The sequence below is a fragment of the Diabrotica virgifera genome, chromosome 3 (genome assembly GCF_917563875.1).
Source record: "Diabrotica virgifera virgifera chromosome 3, PGI_DIABVI_V3a".
Lineage (NCBI taxonomy): Eukaryota > Metazoa > Arthropoda > Insecta > Coleoptera > Chrysomelidae > Diabrotica > Diabrotica virgifera.
In genome coordinates, this window is record NC_065445.1 from 153,036,162 (window position 1) to 153,049,239 (window position 13,078).

At 33.3% G+C, this 13,078-nt stretch overlaps 1 protein-coding gene across 5 annotated transcripts in view; it reads left to right on the plus strand.

Moving 5' to 3' along the window:
* LOC126882130 (monocarboxylate transporter 5) overlaps positions 1-13,078 on the plus strand; it is a 681,181-nt gene that overhangs the window by 288,157 nt on the left and 379,946 nt on the right. The gene's annotated exons all lie outside the window — the stretch shown is intronic.

Consider the following 13,078-nt stretch of genomic DNA (forward strand, 5'->3'; position numbering starts at 1 on the left):
TATAGACCTGCCTTCTTCTTTTTTAATTACATATGAACAAACTTCGTATCGCATATTTTTAAGTTTAGATAAACCTTCGTGTTTTATCTGTAAGAAAACAGATCACATTGCAGCAAATTGTCCAAATCATAATCAACAAAATGATTCCTCTCATATCGAACACCAACCACAACAACCAATACAACAACAACCGCAAGAATCCCCCCAGTCTAATCCATCACTATTTTAATACCTCCCGTATTATTTATGGAAACTAATTGTATAACTAAGGATCAGTCAACGACCAATAAGGGAACAATTTCGGAAATTAATACTACTCCATCTCGCACTGAAGAATTAAATAAAGAATTTAAAATACCAACACAAACCAAAAAGAACAAAAAAGCAAACTGAAGCTACCACATCAATTCAAGAAATGATGATGCCAACAAAAACAATATTTCACGGTATGTCAAATAATTTTAAATTAACATATGAACAAACTGTTGACTTTTTTGAAAATTGTGCTGGCTCGACTGATCCCTTGAGTTTACTACAAACATACACAACGGATGTAGGCAACTTTTATAGCATGATAACAACAATGAAGCCATATCTTACAGAAAAAAGCATGAAAACCAAATGCACTAAATTATTAAACAAAATCAACAAAATGCTAGACGATGCCGATAATCAAGAAAGTGATGCTACAACAAATTCAGCTCAAGAAATGAACTGAGGTCTTCGATCCGATTCTTCAATGGAATGTTAACGGTTTCTAACTCCCTTTAGGAAGATATCTCTCTCTCTCCTTAATATTTAATTCCCAAAATTTTTTGATAAGACAAACACAGTTACTTCTTCCTGGACCTTTCGTCCTACAATATGTGATCTAACTCTTTCTGAATACAATAAGCTTGATACCACCCATGCAACAATTATTTAATCGTTTCTCAACATACTTGCTTCTTTCCCAGATCATTGTCATATTTATACAAATTCATCCAAAACTATTGATGGTGTGGGATCAGCAGTTATAGATTCGAACACTATATTACAATTTAAATTATCTTCCACTTGCAGTATTTACTCTGGAGAACTATATTCAATTATGCAAGCCCTTATTCATACTCGTACTCAAAAATTTCCAAAATCTGGCATAATTACCGATTCTCTCAGGGCATTACATACGATAGAACAGTTATGTCCAAGTATTGCTGTAGGCATTAATAAAATAACAACTACATTTCCTAAAGAACACGAGGCAGCAAATAGGCTTTATATGGGTTCCATCACACATTGGACGTATGGCGAAAAAAGCAGTCTTTCATACCAGAGAAGCAATACACAGTGCATTTTCAGTGTTAGTGTGTAACATCCTGATCATAACAAGACCAGGACATTAAGCAACACCACACTGCTGGGAGAAACGAGGGGAGGAATTCCTCGAACATCCCTTAGGATATTCAAAAGAAAAACGTCCACCGTTCCATCCATCAGAATGGTGTTCTGCCCGACTGCTCAGCCCTGGGTTCGTTCCCTGTTCATTCTTCCTTCACACCCATCCCAGAAAGGTACAGGAAATAAAAAGTCTACCTAATCATTTTAAATACACTATTTATTCAGATATAAAAAAAACTTAACAAAAATCATTTTGTTGTATACAGACAACCAAGTTAATTTTCTGAGCCTGTGACCGAGACCCTGCTGGTAACCGGTATAAAAGTTATAAAGATAAAAAATGTACTCAGCTTTAAGTCTTCCCGTCACAGTTACTAAAGGGGGTCCCCAATCCCTGCAGAATTTGTCGTCGCCGGCAGTTATGGGATGTCTAGGGCTACCTTGTTGGGCTGTCTTGTCTCTGTAGGGCTGTCTTGTCTAATTCATTCTACTGATGCATCAGGATACGGTTGTAAGCCAGTTCCGCTCCCCAAGGTAGTGTGTTTTCTTTTCCAGGTAGTGCTTGACTAAAGTCTTCTTTCCGAGGTAAGGGCCACTGTTTAACGGCCTACACACAAACACGATAATGTATGCCAATATTGTGCCTGATTTGTGAAAAGCAAGTACAAATTTGTATCGGATTAAATACCTTCGAAGAGATGTACTAATTGACTTGACGATAGTAGGCTCGCTTGTAGAAATATATAGTCCGAGGGACAAATACCAAGCGGAGCTTGGTGTAGCGTTCAATCGGCTGATTGAAACGTTACACACCCCCCAAGGTACCGAAAAATTTTTTCACAGGGACTTGGAAAAAATTTTTTCAAAAAAAAATAAATAGTTTTAAAAAAAAATGTGAATAAGAAGAAGAATGACAAGTAAGAATGGCAGAAAGAAAATGTTGATAAAAAACTCGAGTGAAAAGAAGAAGAAGCAGAAGAAGAATGAATAAGTAGGGTAATTATATTATAAGATAATATTAAAAAGAAAACAAGAAGAAGAAATAGTTGATTTGAAAGAGAGATAGAGAAAGAGACAGAAAGAGAGAGAGAGAGAGAGAGAGAGAGAGAGAGAGAGAGAGAGAGAGAGAGAGACAATATTTAGCACAAATCAAGTTATTAAAGTTAAATATAAATATTTGGACCAGCAATAAAAAATTGTTGCTAATAGCTGTACTATAAAATTCAACTGTCTAGTAAGAAATGACGCTAACTAGCTAGTTAAGCCTTGTTCTCTGAATTTTTGCTGCAGAAACCTTCATTCGAAGAAAAAGAATAAAGCATTGTATTTATAACTAAAAATAAGCTGAATTAATATTTAACAAATTCTGTAGGTATACCTAATTAATACTAAAAGCTAAAATTTAAACTTACAATATAAATAAAATAAATAATAAGGGATGCGCCTTTGGAGTAAAATAAAGCACCCCTAGGTCAAAGCAAAAGTTAGGCAGGAAGCACAACATATTATTCAGCCTATCAATAAAAATGGAGGTACGGTAATATGAGATAAACAAAATTTCATTGATAGTAAAATAAAGATGTACTAGATAAACTGCCAGAAAAGTTTAGACAAGTCAAGGTTATTGGGACCGTGCAAGTTCGGAAAAGCGACACCTGGTTTCTTCGCTCTGCACTTGTATTCGCACTTTTAATTATATTGGCCAACCATATGGTCCTGGTTACTGGATAATTGTCAAGGGCATAGTCCAAAAAAAAATAATAAGAAGAAAAAATAAGATTTAGGTTATGTTATTAAAACGTAAACAATTGTATGTAGTAAATAAAATTAGTTATTAAAATGCAGTACTGCAAGCAAAATACAATTAATTTAATTTAACTTTATATAATAATTGCATATCATATCAATATTGTGGAGCAATATATAATTTTTCTTCTTAAATGACAATAGGTATGAAATGTACGTCAATTTGACAATTTCAATTGACAATATGAATTATTTAAGAAAGTTGCAATTTTTCTTCGCTATTCGCGCACGATCGTTTCGCGTATCCCTTCCGAGTACTTGCACACCGCGAATAATCATAGATAAAAAATGAAACAATGAAATTAGAAAAGATAAAGAAGAATGATAACGAATGAACATCATTTAAAATTCTGATATTAAGAGCCAATAACAAACAATGTCAATAAAACAAAAGAAGACTCTTGAAATATTTAAAGTATTCACAATATATAAAAAAATAAATCTCATATGTTTTGGTGGGTGTTGAGATGAAAGTAGTTGAAGCTCAAATTGTAAGGAGATATTTCAAGAGTGCCAGGGCGCCATGCAAGCAAAAAAATCGAAGGTTCATGAAAAAGAAAATTGGTAAAAGGTGCCATAAAATTTTCCTATTGAAGCAGAAGACATGATTACGCAGTTAAAAAAAACTATATATGTATAATGCACGCTTAACTTCAGGAAGTGTTTACGACCTGAGGGTAATAGTTTTCTAATAGTATATTATCCAACGAGCATGTAATGATGGCTATTACTCACTCTGATGAATTACGACACTCGCCTACGGCTCGTGTCGCAAACTTCATCATCGTGAGTAATAGCCATTACATGCGAGTAGAATACTATACTTTTTCTACGACCTTTCTTTATTTTAATTAGTAAAAAATTTAATTATCAACTACTCGAGATTTAAATTATAATAATTTACAAAAATACCTAAATGCTATTTACCCCTAGTACGTGGCTGAATAATTGGTGGCCTACTATTACCAAATTCTTATTTATTGTAAAAATACAACTAGAAATAGTCAATAAAGTTCTATAAGTTCTATTCCTTTCCGAAAAATTATAAGCTTAAATTTGTACCTACTGTCAGTGAATTTAATAAATAGGAAACGGCTGTTGTCGGTGGACGTATTTCATATAATAGTTATAATGTATATTTACATTTAACTATATATCATATAATAATATAACTATACATAATATGTTATAACATTATTTAACACAATATAACTTGAAAAATAAACACAATATTAGTTATAAATTCCAAATAACATAAACAAAATGCGCTAATGTCACTGTCACCAAAATAAATGATAAACGTCAAAATTTTTAGTAAACAAGATATAAACGTAAAAAATATACTGATATTATTACAGTTAAAATTCCTTTAAAAATTTTTCGAAGTAATTATTGATATAAATTATAATAATTATTTTATTAAATAAACAAGGTTAAGTAATTTTATTTGCAGTTTATATACGATTAATATTAAAAGTGGCATGCGCCACTTGAATCTAACTTCAGCCCGTGAGTAATGACCCGTGAGTAACTTAAGCCCGTGAGTAATGAATTATTACTCACGGGTACAGTAATGGGTGCTATTATCTATGAAAAAATAGCGAATAATGAGCATGTTATTAAACGGTCGTAGAAAAAAACTATTAAAATTATTTCAAGACGCCATGGAATTACACAAAAGGTGTCACCTGGGACGGCTGCATAATAACATTTGTCTTTCGAAAAGAGATTAGTAATTAATATACGCTAAGATAGTTCCAAACATGGAAAGAATAGAATCTGGTGGTGGCCCAAACTCAAGATAACGCGTATTCAGCGATCACAATCGTGAAAAATGCAGGATAAAAAGACACAAGTTATGAACCTCGAAATATTGATTACAAAGAAAAATTGACAGAAATGTTGTTAAAATAAAGATGTGGAAAATGTCTTTTAAATATAAGAAAAAAACAAAATCAATTATTATCGATGTCTGTATCGTTATCAACGTCATCATCGTCAATGTCGTTACAATCTGTTTCATCAGGTTTTAAATCTCTGACATGGAAATTCCCTAAGTCAACACCATTAAGACATTTGACAGCATAAACAGTGGAAGAAATAACTTTGTCAATAATGCAAGGAACAAATTTAGGAGCAAGTTTTGAGGTAAAATTATCAACAGCTTTAGACAAGACAAAATTTCTTTTCCAGACTTTCATTCCAGGGGAATAAGTCGGAGAGGGCCTTCTACGTAAGTTATAACGATCCCTATTGGTAGTGGATGAATGACGAATTCTTTTTTGGACTTCATCAAAGATAGGGGTCAAGCTTTCGGGAGGCAAGGGAGAGAAAAGACTGTTGTTAATATTTACTGAATTATTTGCCCTATCCTCAATGCTTCCGTAAAAGGAACCGTCAGTTGGAATATTCCTGGCAAAAGTTAGGAAAGAGGGAGAAAATTTGGTAACATCATGTTTTGCGAGCCTGATTGCCTGGGCTATCTTAAATATGTCTTTATCCCAGTCTTTGTGGTTGACTTGAATAAAAGAGCGAATAGCTGTTACGATAGTTTTGTTTACCCTCTCAGTCGGGTTAATCTGGGGAAAATATCTGGCATTGTACCAGATTTTCTGTACATTGTATCGTTTCATAAGGTCCTTAAATTCCTTAGAAATGAACTGAGGGCCATTGTCAGCAGCAAAAATCTGCGGGACACCGAAGATTAGGAAGACCTGATTTTCAATAAATTTCACGATGCCAGCAGATGTCGCTGAGGACATGGGGTGAACTAAGATAAACTTAGTGAACCAATCTACAACGACCAAAAGATATCGATTACCCTTCTTAGATCGAGTATAAGGACCTAGAAGGTCAGCTGAGAGGAACTGAAAGGGGTAGTTGATGTCCCTGTATTTACCCATTCGGCCTGCTGGGGGTAAATTTGATGATTTACACGAAGCGCAAACTTTGCATTTAGAGACATATTTTGAAACATATTGCCTCATTTTAGGCCAATAGTACAATTCGGAAATTCTGCCAAGGGTTTTGGATACACCTAAATGACCTGCTGTAGGTTCATTGTGGTACATATGGAGGATAGATTTTCTGTGTGGGGAGGGAACAAAAATTTTCCAATCCGGAGAGGAATCGCAGAATTTGGAACGAGAGAAGACATGCTTGTATAAGATATTATTTTCAACTTTAAGAGAAGGATTGTATAAATATCTTGGGTGGACTGTATTATTGTTGTGGTTCTAATAAAAGGAATGTATCTTCAATTTATTACATTTATTCTTCTAAAATACAAAATGCTTTTCGTTGGTGTACGTAATGAAATTTAATTATTGGATCTTGTCATTCTGACAATCGGCAACTTACTAAATATCAGCAAATATGTCATTGCCACCTTATTTAGGATTAAACAAATTATGTATTAAGTTTTAACATAGCCCCCACCTTGAAGGGAACCTTCAAATAATAATAATATTAATGTAATATAAAACACAACAAAATTAACTACATTACACATGTGAGTCCTGTAATGGTAGTAAAGAGAGGTCTCTAATAGATCGTTTTAAAACACCATTGGACGTCCGAACTTCCGCTACCCTAGAGATATTGTCTTTTCCAAAAAAAAAAATTTTAACACTCGTCCAATGTTCCATCGGAAAGCCGGTAACTGGCTATTCTTGATGAGGACAAAACTGTCCACTATTATTGGAGATGCAGGTTCGTTCCATTTATACTGCTTGTGTAGTTGAGTGACATAGTCTTTTGAAAACCGATTACAGATTGTTGCTTCAGTTGTTGCACAAATTGAAGTCTAGATAGTCGGTTAGATGGAACTTCTTGAAAATCAGCATCAGGAGGGTCTGTGATGATCCGTCCAATAAGAAAATGTGAAGGAGTTAGAGGATTTAGGTCAGGAGGATCATTGGATAATGCAAATAACGGCCTGCAATTTAATATTCCTTCAATTTGAATTAATAGTGTATTAAACTCTTCATATGTCAATATTGCATCTTTCAAAATTCTTTTAAAATGAAATTTTGTACTTTTGACAGCAGCCTCCCATAGGCCACCAAAATTGGGAGAGTATGGAGGTATAAAATGCTAGATGAAACCCTGATTTGCTGCAAAATCTAAAACAACACCTTGATGCTGTTGTAAAAATTGACCCAACTCCTTAAGTTCATTGTAGGCACCTATAAAAGTAGTACCATTATCTGAGTATATATTTGAAGGCATACCTCGTCTTGAAATAAATCTACGTAAACATGCCACAAAATTTTCACTCGTTAAATTTGAAACTAATTCAAGATGTATTGACTTGGTTGAAAAACATACAAAAACACATATATAGCATTTGGTAATTAGTTTACCTCTTCCCTTTCTATCTGCAATTGAAAATGGACCAGCATAATCTATACCACTATGCTGAAAGGGAAATGATTGCAAAACACGTTTGTCAGGTAAGTTAGACATGAGTGCTGTACAGAGAGTAGGCTTTTCCTTAAAGCATATCATATAGTCTTTTATAAACCTTTTAGCTAGTAGATTTTTTGCTCCTCTTATCCAATATTTTTGTCTAATAGAAGACAAAAGTGATTGAGTTCCTGCATGTAAGAGTGTATTTTGTTTGTGTTTAATTATGAGGTGTGATAATGGATGCTTTGAACATAATAATTTTGGATGTTTTATGTCAAAGTTAAGCAAAGTAAAACGTAACCTGCCTCCTACACGCAAGACACCAACCTCATCAATAAAAAGTTGCAATGAACGTATTTTATAATGCTTTGGTAATTGTTTATTGGTATTTAGAATGTGAATAATATCATAAAATGACTCAATTTGGGCTGATTTATTAAGTTTCATTGTAACACTATTGAGTTTACTTGCATTAAGAGTTCCTTTATTTATAGAAATCTTTTGTAGTTTGTTAAGGTTTTTTAATTGAACATAAAATTCATGCCAAGTTTTCCACAAGTTTTTAGGAATATGTTCATCCCATAGTAATTCTTTAGACCATAACTCTTGAATAATAATTCTTGCTATTATAATACATGAGCTAAGCAATCCTAATCGATCATAAATTTTGGAAATATAAGATAGAATAATTGTTCTTTTTGTAACATGGTCTGAAGGTGTAATAAACAAATCTGGTTGACTAAGCCACTGAATGCCTAAAGTTTTAGATGATTCATTTTCTCCTAACATGAGAATTGAGTTGAAAACATTGTTGTCTGCAAGTTCATTTAACAAAGACTGTGAATTAGAAATCCACTTTCGAAGTTGAAAATGGCCCGAATTTAAAATAGAACAAATTTGTTGACACAGAAGTTTAAGTGTTTGAAGCTCCTTGGCACCAGTTAATAGATCGTTTACATAGAAGTCCTTTAAAACAGTTTTGGAAGAAAGTGGGTATTTATTTGAATGATCAATACCTAACTGATTTAAACATCGTATGGCTAGATATGGAGCAGCTGAAGTGCCATATGTGACTGTACTTAACTGCAAAACCTGAAGTTTTCTCTCTGGATCATCTCTCCAGATAATTCTTTGTAGTGATTCATGTTCAGGGATCATTTGAATTTGTCCATATATTTTGCTGACATCTGCTGAAACTGCGTAAATGTATTGTTTGAATTTGATTAAAATAGGAAATATATTACTTTGGATCTTAGGACCCACATATTGTATATCCTTAAGAGACAAACCACTAGTAGTTTTACAGCTTCCATCGAAAACTACTTTTAGTTTAGTAGTGAGACTTGATTCTTTGTATACACTATGATGAAGAAAGTAATAGGTTTGAAATTGTGTATCAATAGTCCTTGTAACATTGAATAATTGACCAAATTCTTGATATCCATCAATAAATTGCTTGTATAAGTATTTTAACTTTGGATTGGTTGTGAGTATTTTTTCGAGAAAATAGAAGCGTTTTACCGCAGTATCAAAGAAATTGCCTAATATTTCTGGAGGATATTTAAATGGCAATTTAACAATGAATTGTCCATTGGGAGCTTTAGATGTAGTATTTAAGAATAATTGTTTACTTTCAATATAATCTTGTGATAAAAAGTTACTTTCAGGAATTTTTTCTAATTCCCAAAACCTTTTTAATTGCTCATCTAAACTTTCAATAACAGAAAAATTGAAAATGTGTTGACTTGAAATGGGTTTTGATATTGGTGCTAAGCCTGCTACTGTCCAACATAGCATTGTATTTTGTAAAATTGGTAAGTTTTTCCCTAATTTTATTTGGCCTTTTGATAGCAAAAACCAAAATTCACTAGCTCCAATTAGTATGTCTATGCATACTGGCTCATAATGAGACGGATCTGACAATTTAATATTTTCAGGAATGCGCCACAGCGAATTGTTTAAGACATATGATGGAGTAGCAGTGCTAATACTTGGTACTACTGGACAGTTCAAAATTGTAGAAAACTGTTTATTGCTGGAAATTATATTGATGCTGCTTTTTTTATGAGTAATGCTTTCAGATTGGTTAATACCGATAATTGGAATATGTCTATTGATCAATGGAATATTAATTTTTTGACAAAAAGGCTCAGTGAATAAATTTGATTGTGCACCACTGTCTAAAATTGCTCTAGCTTTATGAAAATTGTTGTATTTATCCTTACCTTGAAATGTTACAGTAGGCAGCAAAACTTGTGTAACTGGAATCTTATTTTCAACTAATAAATTTGTTTGACTAGTAGATGGCTCTAAAATTATTGTTGATTTAATTTGAGAATCAATGTGCAGCAATGTACTATGCTTTTTTGAACATTTTTTACAATTATCTAGTCTACACTGATCTTTGGTATGGCTTATATTTGATTTTATTTTTGGTAAAAAGTTATTTTTTATATAGTCAAAAGATTGATTTGAATTGGGGAAAGTTGTACCATTAGTAACATTAATTGCATTTTTATTCACATAGTTCATTAATATTGCCATAGCATCAAAAAATGATGTTTTAAATTGCTTTCGTGTTTCATAATGAGTCTCTAGATCTGTTTCATCACATTTCTCCTCTATAGTTCTCTGGAGTTGATTAAACTCTTGTAATAAATCATTGTAACCAGTTAACCTGTATTCTACATCTGAAATAGTAGGCAAATTGGTATCTATACTTGTAGCAAATTCATTTAACATTGCTAGTTCTTGAGTCAATGAATTTCTGTTTCTTATTAATTGTTTAATAGACATATTAATAATCAAAATGGAAATATAGGCTAAATAGAAATTGTAATCTAGCAATGGTTTGACAAAGGTATAAATAGACCTTTGACAATAATTGTATTTGTATTGTTATAGAGGTAATATCGTATCTACCTCGTAATCCTCGTATAATCGTACCTCGTAATATAGAAATGGTAAATTGGCAATTGATTGAAAACAGGTATAAGTAGACCTGTTAAAATTGAACTTATATTGAACTTGAAACTTGAACTTGAACTTATGGAAATAGTATCCCAAGTGTAATTATTGTGCAATGGTAAATGGACACATTATTTCATCAAAAATAATTGTATTTTACTTGAAAATTGTATCAATTTTGAAATAATAGGAAAAAATGCAATATTGACCTAGAAATGTACACCAACGTTAAATGAAATCAGTTCCAAGTTCTAAGTAACTGGAACTGTTATCGAAATGTCAATTTGACAAATATTCAAAAATAGATATTCTAAATGACTTCAAAATAATCGTTTTAAAGTTGAAAAAAGGGGGTAATCAAAATAATGTAAAACTGCAAACCCTTAATTACAGTAATATGATCAGAAAATAGTTTAAAAGGATATCTTCGTGTTATAATTTTAATAGCGTTCTTGAACTGTAATTTATAGTTGACCAATTCGTTTGTAGACTGAATGTCACCTCTTTGTGTAATAATTTCTCTAAATAGTTCACTACTTGACTGGGCCACTGACTGCTACTATAGACTTCGCTTGTGGCTTCTTCTTCAATAGATTGTTGCAATTGATTTTATTGAATATCACCTCTTTGTGTAATAATTTCTTTAAAATTGTTCACTACTTGACTGGGCCACTGATCGCTACTATAGACTTCGCTTGTGGCTTCTTCTTCAATAGATCGTTGCAATTGATTTTCAAAATATCCGGCTCGAAGGACCAAAAAATATGTATAAATATCTTGGGTGGACTGTATTATTGTTGTGGTTCTAATAAAAGGAATGTATCTTCAATTTATTACATTTATTCTTCTAAAATACAAAATGCTTTTCGTTGGTGTACGTAATGAAATTTAATTATTGGATCTTGTCATTCTGACAATCGGCAACTTACTAAATATCAGCAAATATGTCATTGCCACCTTATTTAGGATTAAACAAATTATGTATTAAGTTTTAACAAGGATATTTATGTGGGTCATTGGTAACCTTCTTTATTAAGGTGTTATACCATTTGTACCTAGTGAGATTAGACATATTGAGAACTGAAACTTCTGTGGCATTTTCTGGAATTCTGGAAAGGGAATCAGCAACGACATTAAGAGAACCGCTACGATGCACTATGTCAAACTTATAAGAAGATAACTTCATTATCCATCTAGCTAGACGAGGAGAAGGGTTTTTCATAGTGAAAAGCCACTGAAGTGAAGCGTGGTCAGAAATTATGCAAAAAACTGTGCCTTCGATATAACCTCTAAATTTTTCGACTGATAGGAGGATGGCCAAAAGTTCTTTCTCGGTCGTGCTGTACTTGCGTTGGCATTTGTTAAGAGTTTTGCTAAAATAAGCGATGGGGTGCTCAAAACCATCCTCTTTTTGAAACAGGACTGACCCAATTCCAGAGTCGCATGCATCGCAGGCAATATAAAATTTCTTTGAGAAATCAGGACTAGCAAGAACAGGAGCACGAGTGAGAAGGTTTCTTATCTCATGAAAAGCTGAATCAGCCTCGTCCATGACATGGACGAAAATCCGAAATTGGAGAACAAACAGAGTAAAGTTAGGAAGAAATCTACGATAATACCCGATCAAACCGATAAGGCGTCTGATCTGTGTGGTATTCTGAGGTACAGGATATTCTAAAATAGAATCGATTTTCTCAGGATCTGTTCTAAGACCTTTTTCATCGACAATGAACCCTAGGAACTTGAGAGATGGTCTACAGAATTGACATTTATCAAAATTGATGGTCAAATTGGCAAGTTTCAGTTGTCTAAACAGCGAGGAGAGTACTTTAAGGTGAGTCTCAAAATCTGAAGTCACCACAATAATGTCATCAACGTAGTAAAAGACATGGGGGTCAAGTTTGGGACCGATTACCATGTCGATTAATCTGCACATTGCTTGTGCGGAATTATTTAGACCAAAGGGAAGAACATTAAAGCAAAATACTCCACGATTTGGAATAGAAAAAGCGGTTTTGATCTTAGACTCGTCGTCGAGAGGAATTTAATAGAAAGAATGTCGTAAATCAATGGATGTAATATATCTAGCATCACGAACTTTAGAGATAATAGAGTCGATAAGCGGCATAGAGTAACTGTCCGGAAGAGTTATAGAATTCAGCTTCCTACCATCAAAACAGACGCGATGTGTGCCGTTCTTCTTTTTAACGAGCCATAGAGGACTCATCCAAGGAGTTGGAGTGTGTAAGGGTTGAATAACCTTTAGCTTCAGCATTTCGTCAACACCTTCACTGAGGATTTTCTGCATTACAGGCGATAGAGGGTATTGCCTTTGTTTTATTGGCTTTGCATTTCCGGTGTCGATGTAGTGAGTGTAAAGGGTTGTTCGACCAATAGAGTCTTCTGGAGCTATTTCTTTGAATAGAGAAATGATCGAATCTAATTGAGCGAGTTGAGAAGGAGATCATGTGCATCTATCAGAAATCGTATTAATAACGCAAGTTGAAAAATGATT